Raw genomic sequence first — 19,935 nt, 5'->3', positions numbered from 1 at the left:
CCCTTGGTTGGGCATGGGACATATGGCCATTTTCAATGGTGATGCTGTCATGTGACATGGAGGCTCATCAGCTGTAGACTCGTTAAGGGGTGAGGGTTTTTTTTTTTTTTTTTTTTTTTTTTTAGCTTTCCCACAAAGGTCTAATGCCTGAGTGAACTCTAGAACTCTAGCTCTGTGAACAGGCCTCTATTCTTTGGGGGCTAAACTAGGGGCCTGAGAGTCCAGTATGAAATGCAAGGAAGAAGAAATGAGAGGCAAGAGACAGATAGGCTGTTCTCTGTTACGGTGGGACTGCCCTTCCCACCCACTGTTGAGGCATTCTCTCAAGGTAGATTCTAGTGTTCAAGCAGGTTCCTGGGCTCAGGGTAGCTGACCTATCTTTCAGTGAGTAGGGTTCACTTGTCTTTGACAGCTTTCTCTTTTTTAAGCTGCCTCTAGGCTGATGGCTGCATGGGAGCGAGGCCAGCATCAGCAGGCACATGGCAGAAAGTTGGGGGGAAGTGCAGATAGTTGAATGACCTACGCCCACATTAGCCTCCTGACTGCTCAGGTGTTGCTGAACACATAGAAGGCATTTACACCATGTATTTGTTACAGGAAAATACTACCTTGATTAATGGTATAATTAACTGTGTAAGTTAACTTGTGACTTGTCTGAAAGTCTCCTGGCCATGTTATGGGTGTGTCTAGTTTGAAATGCAGAGTACGAATTCAGGGATCCTGGACAAGGAGTAGTCTGCCTCTGTTTTAGAGATTAAGTTAGGCCCCTTTCTGTCTTGCCTATTCTCTAGTAGTTCCTTGTTCTTTTGTCTGTGGTACAAGGAACTCCCAAGGTGACAGAGTACCTCTGCAAATAAGCTGAGGAGGGCTGTGCCAGTGGGTACAGGGCAGACAAGGTGTGGAGAGGCTCAGGATTCTTGCTGGCAGGACTGCGCCCTCGGGTGGAGATCCATTTAGTAGAAGCTTCTCTTTTGGGCCCCACACAGGTGGAATGGCAGGTGTTTCAGGAACTTTCTGCCCCTGATTCTACTGTGACCCTGCGTGTTAGTTACCTTCCTGTATACCTCCAAGGCAGAAGGCATTTCCAGGTGCAGAAAAATTAAATATAGGCCAGAGGTCATTTTGTGTGAAGGTAGGAGGAGAGGAAGGAAGGGGAGCTGGCTCACTTACAGGCTGTCTTGAGGCTTGCTTTGCTTGCCCTGGAGACAGGGCACTCCCCTGGCCTTTGAGCAGCCCAGTGTCTATCCAGTTAGATTGAGTGAATGCTCGTGGCCTGAAGATAAACAATGTCTGGGGCATTCTCTGTGAGTCTTGGGCTGAAACTTTTGTGGCACTCCTCATATCATCTGCTTGTTATGTAATGTGACAACATGGATATGAAATAGAAACCAGATGTCAGGGCAGAGCACTGAGATTCTTCCCAGCAAGCCCGGCGGAGCAGTACTGGAATTTTCTGCTCTTGGACAAACAGATTTGGAGGGGCTTCTCAAATTGAACAGAGATCCTAACTGAAGGTAAAATACCTTTGAACTGCTAAGAAACTTTAAGGGATTTCCTGAGTTCTGTTATATAACTGCTCAGTGGTGTTCCCAGTGACCAGTGCTTTGGAATCAGCTTTTAGTATTTGAACTTCTGGGGGACCATTATTCACAGTGCTACTTCTAACTAGCCAACAGCTTGCTTCTGAAGGGGGTGCATTTAGGAATGAAGTGGGTATACAGTTTGTTGGTACACTTGTTTGTATATCCCCTGAATGTCCCTGGGGAACATTCATGTGTCTCCACTGTGCACAGACAGCCCTGTATAGGGAAGAGAGCTGGCAGGCAGCTCCCAGTGCTCGGGGGTCTTGTTCCGGAGGCTAGGCCTCTGTACTGATGGAGATGGGACTCTCTAGGCTCCGCTTACCATGATGTGCCTGGACTGGACTTTGAGCACATACCTTTGCCCTTTTGAAATGTGAACTGTTCATCACCTGGGCAGAAAGGTAGCTCCTCCAGTGTTAGGAAGATAGCTGGCCCTAAACAACACCCGTTGTGTCCCGAGGCCCTGTTTGAATTCCTATTAGAAAAATTACCAGAGGCTGCTCTAGTTAGTCAGCTGTGCTGTGTCACAGTTGTCAGGTAGCTCAAGGAGATGGAAAAGGACCCTGGCTATACTGGCTCTGAAGATTGCAGCCATCTTCCAAGGGATGCCAGGTCTTGCATTATGTGTTAGTACAGTTTCCTCTGTAACACACACACACACACACACACATACATACATACATACATACATACACACACACACATGCAGATTGTACCTTTATAAACCCTGTTTCACAGATGAGGAAAGTGTGGCTCAGAGATTCAGATGCCTCGCTCATATCCTTACATTATATGGCTAGGTAGAGCCATATAATGGGCAGTCTTAGGCTTCTCCCAGCTTCCTGCAGCGTGATCATTCTCTTCAGGACTAGAGTTGAGAGTAGGGCATGGGGTGTTAGCTGCTGGGTGGTGTGTTCAATTTGCCGATGAGCTGCAGAAGAAAAAAGAGACAGATCTCTGACACAAGCTGTGATGCATATCTGGGTACACTATACAATCCAGTACAACTGCTCTTAAGTCCATGTTGGCTGCTTCTAGTCAATACTTCTTGTGAAAAGAAAATGCAAAACCGTTCCGTTTTGCTCATATGAGCCTGGAGAAGTTATGTCCCAACATTGTACAGACTGTAGTGTAATATCCTAGGCAGAAAGTTGTCTGAGAAGTAGGGCTTTTTCAAGAATACTCTTTCCTGTGGGAACTGCCCTCTGAATCTCAGAAAGTCAGTTAAGATCATGTGAGTTGCTAGAGGTCTGGGCAGGTAAACATGGGAGGCCAGCCACCCTGCAGTATTTGGTCTCTACCCTGTTCTCGTTTCTAAAGCAGCCCATAGTTCCCAGGAGCAGCAGCACAGTTCCTACTTGTCAGAAGGTAGCTACTGTTGTTGGCAGGAGCTGTGGGCCCCAGGAGTCTATGTTGGCTGGGCCTCTGTGCTGATCCAGGCATTGAGCCTTTTGTATGTCAGGGTTTCTAGATCCGTGAGCCTGCAAGATAGAACATGCAGAGTCAGGATAGGTTAGACCTGAGAAAACCATCTGGGCTGCAGTGGCCTCTTCTGGGCCCCCTGGATGCTTAAGGCTGTAATATGAATGGATTAAAGAGGACAGAGCTGCTTACCATGGCTTGTACTTCCTGTTGCCCCTGTTACCATAGGCTCAGGAAAGTATAGATACATGACCCCTTGCAGCTCTTCAGTCTCTTCCAGGAAGTTCTGTTGGTGAATTAACGTGGCGTGGCTTGGTACAGAGGTAGGTGGGGAGTGAGATTGGGTGGCCTTGTAGTTACATGGGATAGTAGGGTTGAGTTTTGACATAACTCAGGTAATTCTTGTGCTTCTATCACCAGTAGGCCCAGTGGGCTTAGGGCCAGGCTCCTCTGTGTCAGAGGGTTTGTCAGGACCTGTTGGGCATGTGGGGCCCTGGCATTGAACAGATGCTCGTGGCCTGGTGAAGATCATCTTTTCCAGCTTTTGGTTTATGTCACAGTCATGAAGGATGAAGTGGTTGGGCTGAATTTGGGAACAGGATGGCTTGGCCTGGAAGGAAGTATCTATGTGGCTGGTACCTGACTGGCACTAGATGATAACATCTCAGTGAGGGCTGGAGAGATGGCTCAGTGGTTAAGAGCACTGACTGCTCTTCTAGAGTTCCTGAGTTCAATTCTCAGCAACCATATGGTGGCTTACAACCATCTGTAATGGGGTCTGATGCACTCTTCTGGTGTGTCTGAAGACAGCCACAGTGTACTCACATACATTAAATAAATGTTTAAAAAATATTAAAAAACAAACAAACAAACAAAACTTCTCAATGAGAGAGGCCTGGACAGGTGTCTCAAGGGCTTTATGTCCCATCAGGAAAGTTGTGTCTCCAGTTGTGGTCTCTGACTGCTGGAACTGGCTTAGGCTTATGTGCCACCTTCTGGGTTTCTGAAAGTTGAACTGTCTGCCTTCCTAATTTAACAAAGCTGGAGCCCTGAGTGTAGACCTCCTGTTATCAGTGTGCAGTAGCAAGGCAGCCTGTGGCCAGCAGCACTTTGAACTAGCCAGTCATTCAGAAACACTTCCTATGTGTGAAGCTAAACTGCCTAGGACACTGTGGTGGCTTCCACTGTGACATCTAATCATTTGCAGGAAAGGCTCCCTTTCCCTGTTAACAACTTGACCAGTGAGGGAGAGGGAGGCCTTGTTCCTATACATGATGGGATGGGAGTAGGGAGGAATATTAGGTACAGGTGAGTGTGTATGTGCACGCGCACGCGCGTGTGCGCGCGCGCGCGCGTGTGTGTGTGTGTGTGTGTGTGTGTGTGTGTGTGTTTGTAGTATAGTATTTAAAGTACAAAATTCATTGTTTGCTGCCTACATCTGGCTAGAAGTAAGTTCGTGATTGAATTGCAACTAAGCTGCACATCGACAATTTAAATATAGTGAAAAGCCAAACTCAGCTCTTATTCTTTCTCTAAATCTAGAAACTTCTAGCACTTGTTCTAACATTCTTATGATAATAGTTCAGAATATTTTATAATTTATAAAAATTAGGAATAGAAAGTTAGAGAGCCCTTCCTTCTCCTCCTTCCCCTCCTCCTCCTCTTCCTCTTCTTCTTCCCCCTCCTCTTCCTCCAAGGTGGATTCATAAAGAAAGGGGACAAAAGTAGAAACCATGTTGCCACCAGTGTGGACTTTATACATTCAGGACATTGTCAGCCCCCGAGAAGACACAGACTCTTCAATAAAGTCACACAGCTCCACACCAGGCCTAGTGAAGTTGTCAGGGCTAAAGCAATAAGGAGTGCTCTATTCTCTGTCCTGAATGGTGTGGAAGTGAGGTTTGCCGAGTGAGGTTTGCTGCTGTGGCATCCATCAGCGCTCACACAGATCTGCAGACTACCAACAAGAATACGAACTGCCAAGGTGGTGATGGCGTCTATAGGAAAGTACCAGGCCCACCTGCTTGACCTGGGCCTTGTGGTTGAACTGTAGGGGCCTCAGCGTGTGTACTTGACTGAGCTGTGTGTGTCGCTAAGGAGGTCTTAGGTTCCAAAGGGTTTTGTATGTTCTTCTGAATATGGTTTTGTTAACTTTAGAATATCACCAGATAAAGTCCTATTCTTCTTGAAAAGTAAGTGTCTGTGTTTTGTGGTTGCTAATCTCTTGTCACATGGACCATTTTCCTTTAGAATTTTAGTGGCACTGGAGTGACAGCTTGATTGAAGGCTTCTAACCCCAGGACTCTGGCAAAGTGGCCTTGCCATCTGTGTAGTTTGCTGTTGGTCCCAGGTCCCTGGAAAACAGCATGTCTTTTGAAGAATAACAAGACCTAAACACTGTGTTTTGCCGGCTGAGTTTGCAGGATGGTCTTGGGTGTGCTGAATTCTACCTATTGTCCTTATGGGTATTCAGGGTTAAATAGGACCCACACTGTTCATCTGCTGCCTCAGATTAATAATTCAAGTATCACTGTACCACCAAGCTGGTGTCATTTCATACCTGTGACATGCTCCTTGTAGTCAGGGCTTATTTTATGTGGTCCTTCAAGTAGGGAATAAAAGTTATCAGCAACAAGTTTTGCTCCTGTGTGACACACACGCACACGCACACAGAAGCAGCATTGTAGCTGAGGGCTTGTTTGAGTTTTCTGTCTTCATTTTATACATAAGGCTAAACTACTGGTTGGGGTCCACTGATGTAGATGTAGATAGGACGCTGGAAATGCAGCCACAGTTCATTTCTAGAGTACCTGCTGGTCTTTCAAGTTTATAGGTAGGACCTGATACGGGACCTAGAAGCTAGTCTTTGGGACAGGGCTGGGAGAGATAAGTGGACAAGATGATGCCTTGACTGCCACTCAGTGACTGTGCCTACACAGAACAGGCTGAGGCTGGGGGAAGACAAAATAGTGCTGTGCTCTTTACTAGCAGTCTTGCAGCAAGGGCTTGCTTGGAGCAGAGCCATGTCTGCACACTGTCACCAAGTTACTTGATTTCTTCTACTTTGTAGCTGGAAAGAGGGAAATACCTGCTGAGAACCGTGGGACACTGGGAATGCTACCTCCTGAATTCTCCTCCTTTGTGGGAGAAGCTGCTCCTGTCCATACCTGCTTCTGCCTAAGCCATGGTGGGTGAGGAAGAATGGCGGCTCTCTTTAACCAGCTCTGCTCTTCTTTCCTAGCTTGGCAGACCTTATGATTGGCCTAGGAAGATTACTTAGCCACTTTGATTTGAGAAGCCAGATGAGGTTGCTGCTAATTTTGCTTTGCTTTTGACTTTGAAGTGAACTTGTTCAAACTTCCATGGAAGCCTCTGCTGCTTCCTTTGGCTGACACTGGTCTAGGTTTTGACCACTGCATGTCTATCACACACTCTCTTTGGGCAAACTCTTGTCCAAGCAGAATTCAGGTTTTGGGTTCCAGCCTCAGGATCCAATAGGAATGAAGGGAAGCTGGAGTTCGGGGTGTTTACTGGCTGATTTGGCAGTGGTGATTTTTGGCTAGGGTGTCACTCTTGACTCCTCAGTGAAAGACTGAGAGGCCTAGGAAAGGCTGGTGCCCTCAGGCTTAGACACACCCTCCTTGATGTTAGTAGTTTTGTAAGGCTTCTAATGGATGTCCAGTAAACACATCCAGGAGCATGGTGGCAGCTGAAGATGCCTTTCTTGCTTTGCGTCACAAAGAAATAAGTCAGTACTTGGGAGGTTGAAGCAGGAGCATCACTGTGAATTCAGGGCCAGCTCAGATTAAAAAAACAAACAAACAAAAACAAACAAACAAACAAACAAAGAAGCATCAGGAATAGGGCAGCCTTGTGAAAGCCTGATGTAATCCAGCCTGTGTTCTTATCCCAGGCTCGCAGCTCCCTGTGGCAGGCAGGTAATGGTATGGGTTAGGTGTTGCACCCTACTCCAGTCCACTCTTGGAGGAGGAACAGTCCCTGTGGTAAGAAATATTTTCATCCTTTGATGGTGGCAGCTGTCACGTGAGACAATTGCCATATCAAGACTTGGGCTGAGGGGAGTTTCCCCTTTCCCAGAGGGGCCTGCAGCAGGTATTTGGAACAGGGAGGCTGACCTCTATGAAGTGACTGCTACCTGTTTCAAAGGCACTGTAGAAAGGCCTTAGTTCCCATCAGCAGACCTGGAAGGCAGGCTTTGAGGGCTGGGTGTTCTTAGCTGGAGCCGAGAAGAGGATCAGGGGTGTATCTTCTCAGATGGGATGGGTCAAAGAGGACTGAGCTTTTCTCTCCAAGGAGGGCTTGTGTGGACCCCTTGTAGGACTCTGCCATGAGGTAGCATGGGCACAAGTGCACATGGTGAGAAAAACGGACTTCTACACTAGTGAGATGGCTCAGGGGGGTAAAGGTACCTGCCACCAAGCCTGACTTGCCTGAGTTTAGTCTTCTGGGCCCACATAGTGGAAGGAGACAACTAACTCTAGGAAGTTGTCCTCTGTTCTCTACATGTGTGCTGTGACACATAGTTAGACACATGCATGCATGCATACACATTTAGGGAAAACAAAGTGCTTCCTATAGGCCTGCAATAAGTCTTTTAGAGAGAAGGGAAAGGAAGAAAGGAGCAAGCTGGGGAAATTGGTCCCTTTATTCTTATGCTCGTGGGGAGGTGGGAGTTGGAGGTGCATCCTTTCTGTGGTGGCTGTTTCCACTTCTGTTTCATGGTCCACAGGAAGACTCTACTCAGCTTCACTCCATTTGGGGAACAGAGTCAAGCACAGCTGGGAATATTTTTCTTACTCACAGAAGGAAGTACAGGGCCTGAGATATAAAGACAACTTTATAAAAGCAGAAGCCTTCTGGTCCTCCAGCCTGGGACTTTGTGGAATTTGAATGTGATTGTAGTTCTACTATCCATGAGGAAACCGCTAGCAGAGTGTTGCTGAGCTTTTCAAGGGAGGCTAATGTGACTGTAGAACTGAGTTCAGTTCATTTAGCCATCTGTGGCTAGTGGCTGCCCACAGAGCTGCTGTGGGGCAGCCAGGGCTAGAGTTGGCAGGTTCTTCATGTGCTTATTTGAGTGTAAGGACTTCATCCATTTGAAATTCCCAAATAGGGTGAAAACAATGATCCTGGGTCAACTGCAGTCATCATGGGTTCTGGGACCCTTCTTAGAGCCATATGAATGACAGCCCAAGCACCGCGTGTGCTTACTGTTCTGAGATCACTGAAACAATATAGAGCAGATAGAAATGTCTGGGTGGGCTTCAGCGGAGGCTGCACAGCAGACACTTATCACTTGTCTCACCTGCTTCTTCCTCATCTGCTGGATCCCCAGCTGTTTCTGCAGGCTGTCAGCCTGTGTCTCAGTGCTTGGACTAGGATGGTGTACCCTCTCATTTCTCATGGCAGACCAGGACAGGAAACTTCATGGCAGACCAGGACAGGAAACTGGCCCTGAAGTGAGTAACCTGGCTAGGCTTGGTGTGGTGTCTGGAAGTCAGCAGAGTCGGCAGAAGATGGGACCCACCCAAATGGCCTTTTCTACCAAGTCATGCCTCTTTGTGTGGGTGCTGTTGAGACTTGCTTGGCCCCTAAGTAGCTCTCAGCTACTGACATATTAACCATTACTATAAACTAGCATGTGTCACCTGTGCACCTGTAGTACCTGTTTCCTCCTTGTGCTGTTACACGTTTACATGCTGAGTGTGTGGTCACAAGAGGTGTCAGATCATTGGAGTATTCTGTTGAGTGTGAGGTAAACATCATTGACTTCATACTATTTGTATTAAGCATCCCAAAGTGTCCCTGTACTGAGGTGCTTTTGCTTGGCACTTGTCTTTCTGCAGCAGCTTTTCATGAGGAAAAGCCTAATAAATGAAAGGCCTGTAATACAGGGAGGCCCTTTACTTTAGTGTATGTTGACCTAGGGGAAAGCTCATGGTGTCGGGTACCATCCCATTCCTGAGTCTGAGGATCTGAAGCAAGAGGCCTGGTAGAAGAAGAGGACACTCCGGGTGTCCATTCTAAAGGAAAGTGCTGCACACTGTAAAGTGCAGCCAGGCTCTGAGTGATGCTTGTCATTAAAGTTTTTATCAGTGTCAGTGCCATTCTAGTGTCGGCCACAGGGCACCTGCAAAAGCTCTATACTGTGAGCCCAGATGCAGGAGCTTTTTTACCTGTGGCACATGTTCTGTCTGGAGCCTGAAGAAAGGTTGCTGAGGTGATGACCTCTGAGGGGTTGCAAAGACTTTGTAAGGAAATCCCCATAGTACACTTAGTCTTTGTCAAGTGATGGTGGTACTTGTGACAACTAGGATTGCTGGGACTCTAGAAGGTTACAGGGTAAGTAAAACTTGTCCCAAGTCTTCCTGGAGATGCAAAGGTTCCAGTGTGTAGCGGGGTTGGTCTCTGCCTGTGTTTTAGCCCCTGTGATGCCCAGAGGTCTGACCTCCTCGGATAAGCCGTGGCTTGTCAAAGGGGTCTGGCCCAGTCAGATGTGAAGCCTAGATTCAATCTGTCTCTTCTCTGGAGAGACCCAAATGTTTCTGTCTTGTTCCTGAACGTTTCATGAGTAGGCTTGCTTGGGGGATGGGGTGGGGTAACTCTGTCTCAGTCCCTAACATCTCTGTTGTGTGAAACACATTTTTTCCATCATGATTGCAACAGGGAAAAGAATACACCAGTGACTGATTTCAGGTAGGATGCTACCTTGAACTTAGTGTCCATGTCCCACAGCATGGCCTTGTGTGCCTGAGACCTTGGTGGTGTGTGCCTCTGTGGCAGTGTGATCTGACGGGACTGAGGGCTTGCAGCATGGCCTCGCCTTGATCAGTTTGAGGAACACCACTGGCCTCTGTGTCTAGAAGCTTTGATGTTACTTCTAGGTCCCTGTTTCCTTTTTGTGTTTGTGGTTTTCTGTGTGTTCCTACCCTGTGCTTGGTAGGGCTGTGCAAGGGAGGTTGATGGTGTGGGTTTCTGGGAAGTCTTGGGAACGTTTTAAGCTAGGATAGTAATTTAGTGATGGATTGATCTTTGACACTTGGGGTGCTGCTAGTGTGGCCAACACTCATACTACTTTGTTAGCAGTGAACAGAGCTAAGGGGGCCTACCTATCACATGGTAATGTAGTCTCCTTGTGTTTACCCAGCAAAACCAGTTTTCTTAAGGACAACTTAGCTCAGCAAGGTTTCACAGTGCCTTAGAACACATGGTACCTGAGCTAGAGTCTAGACTTGAACTGTTCACTCTCCCTCTGTCTCAGTGACATAATACAGAGATTAAGGTTATGTTTGCAGGTAGTTTAGTGGCATATTACTGCCACACAAGCAAGGTGGGCTCTTTTCAACAGGGAATCTACTTTGGGGGACCTATTTCACATAGTGATTGTGGTGGCATCTGGACAGGCTGCAGACACTCCTGGTCTTGTGCCTGGTGCTCATGGGAGATGTTGGGTCTTGAGTGTACCTCATTGTCTCTTTCTGGTTTCTGATTCCATCAGAGCTGCATAGAACAGCCCAGTGGGACTAGAGGGTGACTACTGCACTTGTCTTGTGACCCTCCATGTGACCCTGACTGATGCCAAGAAAGGACATAGGCCAGCCCTTATTGGCATAAAGTGTCATTCCTGTTGTTCTTTATATAAAAATTAACATGAATGGGGATTGTATTATTTTCTCCTATAAGCAGGGAACATCTTTTGGAAGCCATTTCCATGTCTGTTGATGTTTTTGGCAGAAATAGTGAAATAATGAATGTCAAGGAATTAGAGACAATAGTTCTAAGATTGTGTGCCTCAGATAGGCCTAGTGAATGAGTGTGATCACCAACCCAGTGCTGAGCAAATTAACCTGCTACCCAGGTTTCCTGGGCCATGTCTTAGGCCTCTCAGGCACTGGCATCAGAGCCTAGAATGGAGAACAAGCAGCACCCTGTCCATCCCTATCCCTAAGCACCTTTGGGCCTTAGTTCAGTGATTTATCTTCAAGGGAAATGAGCGGAAGTGATAATAAGATGAATGTGTAGTCCTTAACAAGCAGAAAACAAAAACAGTGCAGATTCTTTTAAATGCCAGCCAGCCTTGTGACCCTGATCTAAAGTGGCCCTGAAACAGGAAATGTTTATGGGGTGACCTTTAAAATCAAGCATTGGCATGCAGCTAGCTGTCAGCATCTAAGAAAAGGGAGACCAACTCCTGAAGACAGGCAAAGCAGAGACTCGGGGCTTGGGGCACTGAACTCTGGGGCTGTTAGCAGCACATACTGCCTTGATACTGAAGTGAATGTGTGCATGCTTGCACGTTTTGGTGTTGGGGAAAATTCCACTTTTTGTTAGTATAGGTCCTGCTGCTGGTCTGTTTGCATAGACTCTGGAGGTCAGTTTGTCTCTTGATTGGAGACATTGGATCTCTGAGGCTCAGTGTTCCTCATCCATAAAATGGGATGCCTGTCTCTTGGGCTCTTCTGGTGCTTACTAGACTATCACAGTTAGCCTTCCTGCTTGTTGACCACAGTTGTCATCTCTTACCTTGGTGGAGACACTTTTATTTCAGAAGCAAAGTGAAGTTTGGACACAAACAGGACAGAAATGCTTGGAGAGGCAGGGGCTGGGTAACAAATACTGAATTGATAGTGAGCTGGTACAGAGCCCATGACCATAAATAGTCATCCTTGTTTACAAAGCAGGATGTACCATTTTACAAAGAATAGAAACCTGTGAAGAAAGTTGATGTGGTACATACCTGTGGTACTAATAGATAGATTGTGACTTCGATTAGGTAGCATGGCCCTGTCTCCTCTCACATTTATCCTTCCTCCCCTTGCCCCTGAAATGGCTGGAGATGCCTCTCAATGGTGGCATGCTTGCTCTTTAGCCTCAAAGCCTTGGCTTCCACCCCCAGAACCAGAGTAAAACAAAGCCCAAGCAACTATGAAGGTATAGAAAGAAACCCTTTGCTTCCTTCACCAAGGCCCTGGCTTAGTTTTCTGTCCAGCCTGGGCCAGCCTGTGTGGTGTATCACTGTCCCACACCACATGAAGCATGCCTGTCACAGGCTGCTTGCTCTCCTCTACCCTTAACATTCATTCGTGCCTCTGCTTTCCTCCTCCTCTTCCTCCTCCTCTTCGCTCCCCCTTTTCCCCTCCCCTACCCCTCCCTCTTCTTCCTCCCCGTCTCCCCCCATGGCCACCTCCTGCCTGCCCTGGTAGCTAAGTAGTGTCCTGATTGCTATCATCCTGTCCCTGCTTCCAGACAACTCTGCCCACAAAGTAGATAGGATTGCTTATATATCTTCTTTTGCAAGTTGTTCTTCCAAAAACTGACATTACCCATTCCCCTATAATGATGAGATGGGCCTCATGTTGCTCCTCCCTCTAGGTCCTCTGGCTTGAAGTGTCACCCTCTTCTGAAGGGGAGGTACCTGTGTGGTGAACTTGGTCCTCCATGTCCTCTTGGATAATAGCATGAAGGGTACTTGTATTTGGACATCAGTGTTGCCTGACCTACAGTACTTGGCGTGCTTGCCAAAGTGTGTTGTTTTATTTGAGAATTAGCAGCTCCTGTAGGATGATTGGGAGACAGGCTGGTGATGAGGAAGGGTGGCCTGGCTCCCTCTATAGACATTTCTGTGGGTGGTTTGCTATATTTTTTCTTATGGCATTTGAAGTCTTCTCTCAGTGTTTACCCCCAGCAGGTGCTTATTAGTAAATGCCCATTGCCTTGGTTTCCACCAGGAAGGAAGAAAGGAGGGCAGGTTTGCTGCCTCTGGGGTCTTCAAGCCAACCACTTAGAGTGTTCATGGAGCATAGGCCAGTATCTCAGTGTGGGCCTTGAGTGGATCCAGAGAGAAGACAAATAGAACAACCTGGGCAGCAGCTACAAGACACCAGAAGGCCTGAGTTCTCCCTGCTCCTCAGTTCCTCGGGGTAGCCAGGGTCTGGCCTTCCTGCTTCTCTGGAGTCCCGCCTTGTGTCTTCACTCCTTGGGCTCGACTGTGCCATGTTTATTAATCTTTGGGTTGGGCACTTTATTTCTAAAAGTGAGTTTTCTGCAAGATGCTTAAAATTCTTCACTAACATTGGGAAAGGATCAGGTCTTAGCCAAACTTCTGGAAAGGGAATCTCCATCATTCTAAGGACAGCTACTATATCGAAATCCTGGGACCCTAAAGTTCAAAAGTCAGCTGGCCTCTGCTATTTCAAGGAATCCAAATTCCATAGATCTCAGTCCCTTCATAGGCCTCTGTTGGGGGTGGGGTTGGAGGCTCTGGGTTCCTTCAACCCCCAGGCTAGTAGCTATTCCTGGTATATTACTGTAGGGATGTTTGGTTGCATGTTCTTTAAAGTAAGGCTACATACATCTAATGGGGCTTATTGTTTATTGTGATGTGATAATTTAAAGTTACTGACTTCGTGCCTGCCAGAGAGCTGGAATGAACTTGCCTGTGGGGTGCTGTTGGGTACCTTTCCCATGTGGGGTTTGGTCCCTTGTAGGCTTTTTTTTTTTTTTTTAAAACAAACAAACAAAAAACAGTTAAAGGTTTTTGTGAAAGATGGCCTCACTGGCTGTCTTCTATTCTGCCTTCCTCCTCTAAAAGGAGAAAAAACAGAGAGAGAAATAAAATTTTCTTTCTTTGGTCCAATGGCTGTGCCTGTGATCACTGGTCACTGGACCTGACTTCACTCATTACTTTGTTTGAATCCCCAGATAGACTTTGATTTGCTTTTCTGGAATAAAGATAGGTGATTTTAAATAAAGTTTTGGTAGGTCTCTGTTTCCAGGCTCTATGCCTGTCCGCTGTGGTACAAGGCTCTTGTAGTGCATCTGGGTCACTGCCCCCAGTCCATCAGATTCTTGGATTCTCTTGGCCCCTGCCTCAAGGACGTCTGTGTTTATGGGGTTGCTATTCTCTCTCAGAAGCTCTCAAAAGCCTTTGCGTCACATGTCCAGCAAACAACAAATGCTGGCCAGAGGTTGTGTTCTCACCCAGAGCACTGTGCCAGAGAACTCTGCTTTCTTTGGAGCCAGGACTGGATGAACCTGGACCTCAATGCCTGTGGGCCAGACCAAAGACAGCACTTGGTGCTCCTCGACAGGCAGTGCACAGGGTCACCTGAACTGTTGACACTCTTATACTGCACCCAGGTTCCCAGCCACCAGGGGCCAGACCTGTCTCTGTGTCCCCACTTCTTTCAGAGAGCTGAAGTTCCAATCCCTCCCACCCCCAGCCAGGCTTTTGCCCCAACAGCAGTGTCCTACCCTGATCTGCTGCCAGGCTGCAGACAAAAGCCTGATCAGTAGTCATGAACTCTTGCGAACAAACATTCCTTCTTCTGGGAGGGCAAGGCCTACTAACTCTTTTGAGTCTCACCCTTTCTCTAGAAGGTGCTAGTGGACATTTAAGATCTTCCTTGATATCTTCCAACTGGGGACGTCGAGTAACCAGATGAAAAGCACCCACACAGATAGCTCTAGTACACCCACTGCCAAAAAGGGCTACGAAGCAGAGATTACCCTAAATTAGGAAGATGATTGTTGCTGTGTTAATTGTATGCTGTCTTCTAAAGCTGTTTTTGTACTCTAGGCCCTGGCAGCAGGCTGGCTGTGGGTTCTCCCATGAGGTATTACATACTGGCACCCGCACAGCCCCAGTTCAGGGAGGGGAGTATGTGCCTGTTTCCAGAGCCACCCAGCTCCCTAGTCTCTCTTTAGGTGATGAGCTGACCATCTTTCTTTGTATTTTTAGACAGGTTTCATGCTGTTGTGCAGGCTAGCCTTGAACTTTGAACCCTCCTGACAGTAGTTGGGATTGTAGGCATATAATACTGCACAAGGCTTTATTTAACTTTATTAAAATCTCACTCCAGTCTGCTCTGGTCTTCTCAGTGCTCCACCCCCACACAGGTCTTTATCACAGGAGATGCAAACAAACACCCTTCTATTTTAGTGTGCCCGTCGTCAGTGTCACAGCTGTTGTGGCTTGTCTTGTTGGCCAGGAAGGCAGTCCTTGGCCCCGCAGCTGGCCCTGGAAGCTCACACTTGGCCTGGCCAGCCTGGGCCAGTCATGGCAGGCCAGGATGACTTGCAAGTCCGTTCCCTGCCTTGGTTCTTGGCTTTCTCACAAAACTCCCAGGTCCTTGTGTTGGTGATCCTTGTGTTCCATTGCACAAGGCCCAGGGAGCCTGTGCAGCTGAGTCCTTTGTTAGTAGTATAGGTTTCTGTTTGAGAGTTACCCCGGGACATGCAGACATCCTGTGGGACATACATGATAAAGTGGGGTGGGCACCCACTTCTGAGCAGCTCTTTCCTTTCAGTTTTCTTGCTGTCTAGATTATTTATTCTGCCAATCATATTGTATAAAGCTTTTCAAATTGAGAACCTTAATTTGTAATTGATGGGACTCAGAATCCCTTGTCTGTCTAAAACTCTGTTGGAAATCTCAGAGATCTCCCCCTCCTCTTGTTATACACAGAAAGAAATGTCCTTCAGCAATGAAAATAGATGTGCCTTGGTTTGTGGGGTCCCTGTGTCATTGGCACTGGCTGTCCCCATGGTCAGCTTTTTGGGAAGGCTTCTCTTCCCCACGTGAGGATTTAACTGAGCATGGAACCATGTAAGAGTAATAATACAGGAAATAATAGCTCATATTTGGAAAAGAAATAACAAATTTATTAAAAACTATTAGTATATTCTTAGGTTTTAATTTAAAAAGTGGATTTTTCTCTGATTACTGTCAAGCATGGTTTTAAAGACATTATTTAGTACAAGAAAGATTATATACAAAAATGCTTCTTAAATTGTACTGTGGCTGAGCCAAAACTTAACATTTTTCCTTTGGTGGTTTATCTTTTATATTTTATTAAGAAACAAAACAGCAGTGAAGCTTCTACCTAGGCTATAGATTGCTAGCCCTTGATTCTCCAGTAGCGTTGGAAGTTCTGTCTTCGTTGGAGTGAGTCTTTGGAGCAGGGATGGTCTTCATCCCCCTTCCCATGTTCCCTTGATGTCGGAGCTTTTGTCCTTCCCCTGAGCAGCTGCACTGTCATGTGTCAGGGTCATGCTGTTGGTGTCCAGCTTTGCTCATTCACAGTGTTCCTGTCCTGGTCCCAGGGGCACTTCTCTTGTTCATAGGCTCCTTGGCATGGGCTCCAGCCTCTTAGGGGAACTTTCCTGTTACCACCCTGTCACCACACCAGCTCCTCCATAGTGGTGACATCTCTGAGAGCAAGTTCCTTTCAAAGTCAAAATGAAAACTTTGTTTGTTATACATATATTCAATATATATGGATTTATTTGGTTGAGAACTGACCTGTTCACAGTATATTTACTTGCCTAGTTTGTTGTCAGGTCTCTTGTAACTTTTTGTATTAATGGGTTTGCTTGCTTGCTTGTTTATGTGTGTAAGTGTGTGGTGTGCCACAGTTACATGTGTCCATAAGAGGAAACCCTCAGTCACGTGTGGATTTTGGGGCTTGAATTCAGGTTGCCATGCTTGGAGGCAAACCGCTTTACCTCATAATCAGGTCTTTTATATTTACCACCCACATATGCCCTGGTCCTTCAGATTGGGTTCAGGACTTTGTACTTCTATGTCTTTTAGTTGGTTTTTATACTTTTTTTTCCTATAAAGATCTTATATTGAATTTAATAATTTGTAAATTGTAGCTACCTTTTCTGTTAAAGATGATCCTTTTTTAAGAAACTTAAAATTTAGTATGTGAGTGTTGTGTGTGTTCTTGTGGGTATGTGCACGTGTGTGCAGGTGTGTGCATAAGTGCATTTGGAGGTCTTCTTCAATTCCTTTCTGATTATTTTTGCGATAGTCTCTCACTGAACCTGAAGCTCCAATTTGGCTAGGCTGGCTGGGCACTGAGCTCCACAGAGTCTGTTCTTCTACCTCCTCGCCAGTGCTGGAGTACAGGTGTGTAGCTCGTTCGGCAGTCTAAACTTAGGTTCTCATGCCTTGAAAGCAGGTGCTTTATTTACTAATCAAGCCATTTTCCATTCTGTGTATCTTTCTTTTAAATTAAGTTTATTTTCTTTTTTAAGATTAGTATATGTAAATTTATTATAAATGGATCTCTCTCTCTCTCTCTCTCTCTCTCTCTGTGTGTGTGTGTGATCATCTCATTATTCTAAACTTGTATAGTTTCTGAGCAGATTTCTGTGACTTCTTCAGTGTTTCTAGGACAAAGGAGCATTAAATGTAGAGGGGGTAGTTTTTCTTCTTCCTTTCTCGTTTTAGATGCATGTTCTAGTCTTGTGGTGTGGCCAGGAAGGAGTTCTAGGACATTCTACAGGGGCAGAGACTAGATTTCCTCTGGTTTTTTGGCAATGGGATAGTTCATCTGCAGGCCGTGCAGCCCACCTGTGATCCCAGCACATAGGAGGTGGAGGCAGCAGGATCAGGAGTTCATGGCCCACATTTCAGGCTGTCCTGGCTACATGAAACCCTGTTTCAAAAACACACTGTAGCAAGTTCCATATAGGGTAAGTTCATGGTGATCACATTTCATTTGCTCAGCATCTTTCTTGCCTCTGTTGCTGTGGTGAGGCAGAGATGCCTTCCTGCTGCAGCTCAGCTGAGGGTGATGCTGCCTCTCTGTGGACTGCAGTAAGTCGACTTCTTTTAGGATCTTCATTCTGTTGCTGAGTTGTAGTAGCCTCTAATCTCTCTTTGGGATGTCAGCTTTTAAAATACTTTCCAAAAGAATTTAATATTAGAATTACTTATCAAATGTTTTGAGACTCTTAAGTCTTTGTGGTCCTGTGTTCTTGGTGGTTGGAATTTTTAGTTTCCCAGGATCTTTAATGATTGCCAGTAGTCTGACTTTATTATATTCTTATTCTCTCTTTCTGTTCCTTTCCCCTTTATCCCCCTCTCTATCTCCCTCCCCCTTCCTCTGTCCCTCCCTCCCTCCCTCTCAGAGTCTCAGGAGGTGGCCTTAACTGTGCCCTCCCTCCCTCTTGTGCTAGGTTATAGACATATGCAACGATGTCCATTCACTTGGATTCTTAGAGAATAATCTTGTAAGAGTTTGTCTTATTTTATTTAAAATTTATTGTCATCAACTGTGCATGATATAACCATATATTTAAAAATCTCTGAATCTGTAGTTATGTATTTTATTTTATTTTTTCCATTTTTTATTAGGTATTTAGCTCATTTACATTTCCAATGCTATACCAAAAGTCCCCCATACCCACCCACCCCCACTCCCCTACCCACCCACTCCCCCTTTTTGGCCCTGGCGTTCCCCTGTACTGGGGCATATAAAGTTTGCGTGTCCAATGGGCCTCTCTTTCCAGTGATGGCCGACTAGGCCATCTTTTGATACATATGCAGCTAGAGTCAAGAGCTCCGGGGTACTGGTTAGTTCATAATGTTGTTCCACCTATAGGGTTGCAGATCCCTTTAGCTCCTTGGCTACTTTCTCTAGCTCCTCCATTGGGAGCCCTGTGATCCATCCACTAGCTGACTGTGAGCATCCACTTCTGTGTTTGCTAGGCCCCGGCATAGTCTCACAAGAGACAGCTACATCTGGGTCCTTTCAATAAAATCTTGCTAGTGTATGCAATTGTGTCAGCGTTTGGATGCTGATTATGGGGTGGATCCCTGGATATGGCAGTCTCTACATGGTCCATCCTTTCATCTCAGCTCCAAACTTTGTCTCTGTAACTCCTTTCATGGGTGTTTTGTTCCCAATTCTAAGGAGGGGCATAGTGTCCACACTTCAGTCTTCTTTCTTCTTGAGTTTCATGTGTTTAGCAAATTGTATCTTATATCTTGGGTATCCTAGGTTTGGGGCTAATATCCACTTATCAGTGAGTACATATTGTGTGAGTTCCTTTGTGAATGTGTTACCTCACTCAGGATGATGCCCTCCAGGTCCATCCATTTGGCTAGGAATTTCATAAATTCATTCTTTTTAATAGCTGAGTAGTACTCCATTGTGTAGATATACCACATTTTCTGTATCCATTCCTCTGTTGAGGGGCATCTGGGTTCTTTCCAGCTTCTGGCTATTATAAATAAGGCTGCTATGAACATAGTGGAGCATGTGTCCTTCTTACCCGTTGGGGCATCTTCTGGATATATGCCCAGGAGAGGTATTGCTATGTCTAATTTTCTGAGGAACCGCCAGACTGATTTCCAGAGTGGTTGTACAAGCCTGCAATCCCACCAACAATGGAGGAGTGTTCCTCTTTCTCCACATCCACGCCAGCATCTGCTGTCACCTGAATTTTTGATCTTAGCCATTCTGACTGGTGTGAGGTGGAATCTCAGGGTTGTTTTGATTTGCATTTCCCTGATGATTAAGGATGTTGAACATTTTTTTCAGGTGCTTCTCTGCCATTCGGTATTCCTCAGGTGAGAATTCTTTGTTCAGTTCTGAGCCCCATTTTTTAATGGGATTATTTGACTTTCTGAAGTCCACCTTCTTGAGTTCTTTATATATGTTGGATATTAGTCCCCTATCTGATTTAGGATAGGTAAAGATCCTTTCCCAATCTGTTGGTGGTCTTTTTGTCTTACTGACGGTGTCTTTTGCCTTGCAGAAACTTTGGAGTTTCATTAGGTCCCATTTGTCAATTCTCGATCTTACAGTACAAGCCATTGCTGTTCTGTTCAGGAATTTTTCCCCTGTGCCCATATCTTCAAGGCTTTTCCCCACTTTCTCCTCTATAAGTTTCAGTGTCTCTGGTTTTATGTGAAGTTCCTTGATCCACTTAGATTTGACCTTAGTACAAGGAGATAAGTATGGATCGATTCGCATTCTTCTACACGGTAACAACCAGTTGTGCCAGCACCAATTGTTGAAAATGCTGTCTTTCTTCCACTGGATGGTTTTAGCTCCCTTGTCGAAGATCAAGTGACCATAGGTGTGTGGGTTCATTTCTGGGTCTTCAATTC

General features: G+C 46.0%; 1 protein-coding gene across 22 annotated transcripts in view; it reads left to right on the top strand.

Annotated features, from left to right (window-relative positions):
• Positions 1–19,935, top strand: part of Hdac4 (histone deacetylase 4) — a 266,924-nt gene that overhangs the window by 80,961 nt on the left and 166,028 nt on the right. The window contains exon 1 of one of the 22 annotated variants that reach the window (XM_006529314.4): positions 102–1,514. The exons of the other annotated variants lie outside the window; for them this stretch is intronic. The gene's annotated coding sequence lies outside the window, so the exon portion shown is untranslated. Of the gene's footprint in view, positions 1–101; positions 1,515–19,935 lie in introns of those variants that run through there. 22 annotated transcript variants of the gene reach the window in all.

The sequence above is a fragment of the Mus musculus genome, chromosome 1, assembly GCF_000001635.26.
Source record: "Mus musculus strain C57BL/6J chromosome 1, GRCm38.p6 C57BL/6J".
NCBI lineage: Eukaryota > Metazoa > Chordata > Mammalia > Rodentia > Muridae > Mus > Mus musculus.
This window is presented reverse-complemented; position numbering and strand designations above follow the sequence as displayed.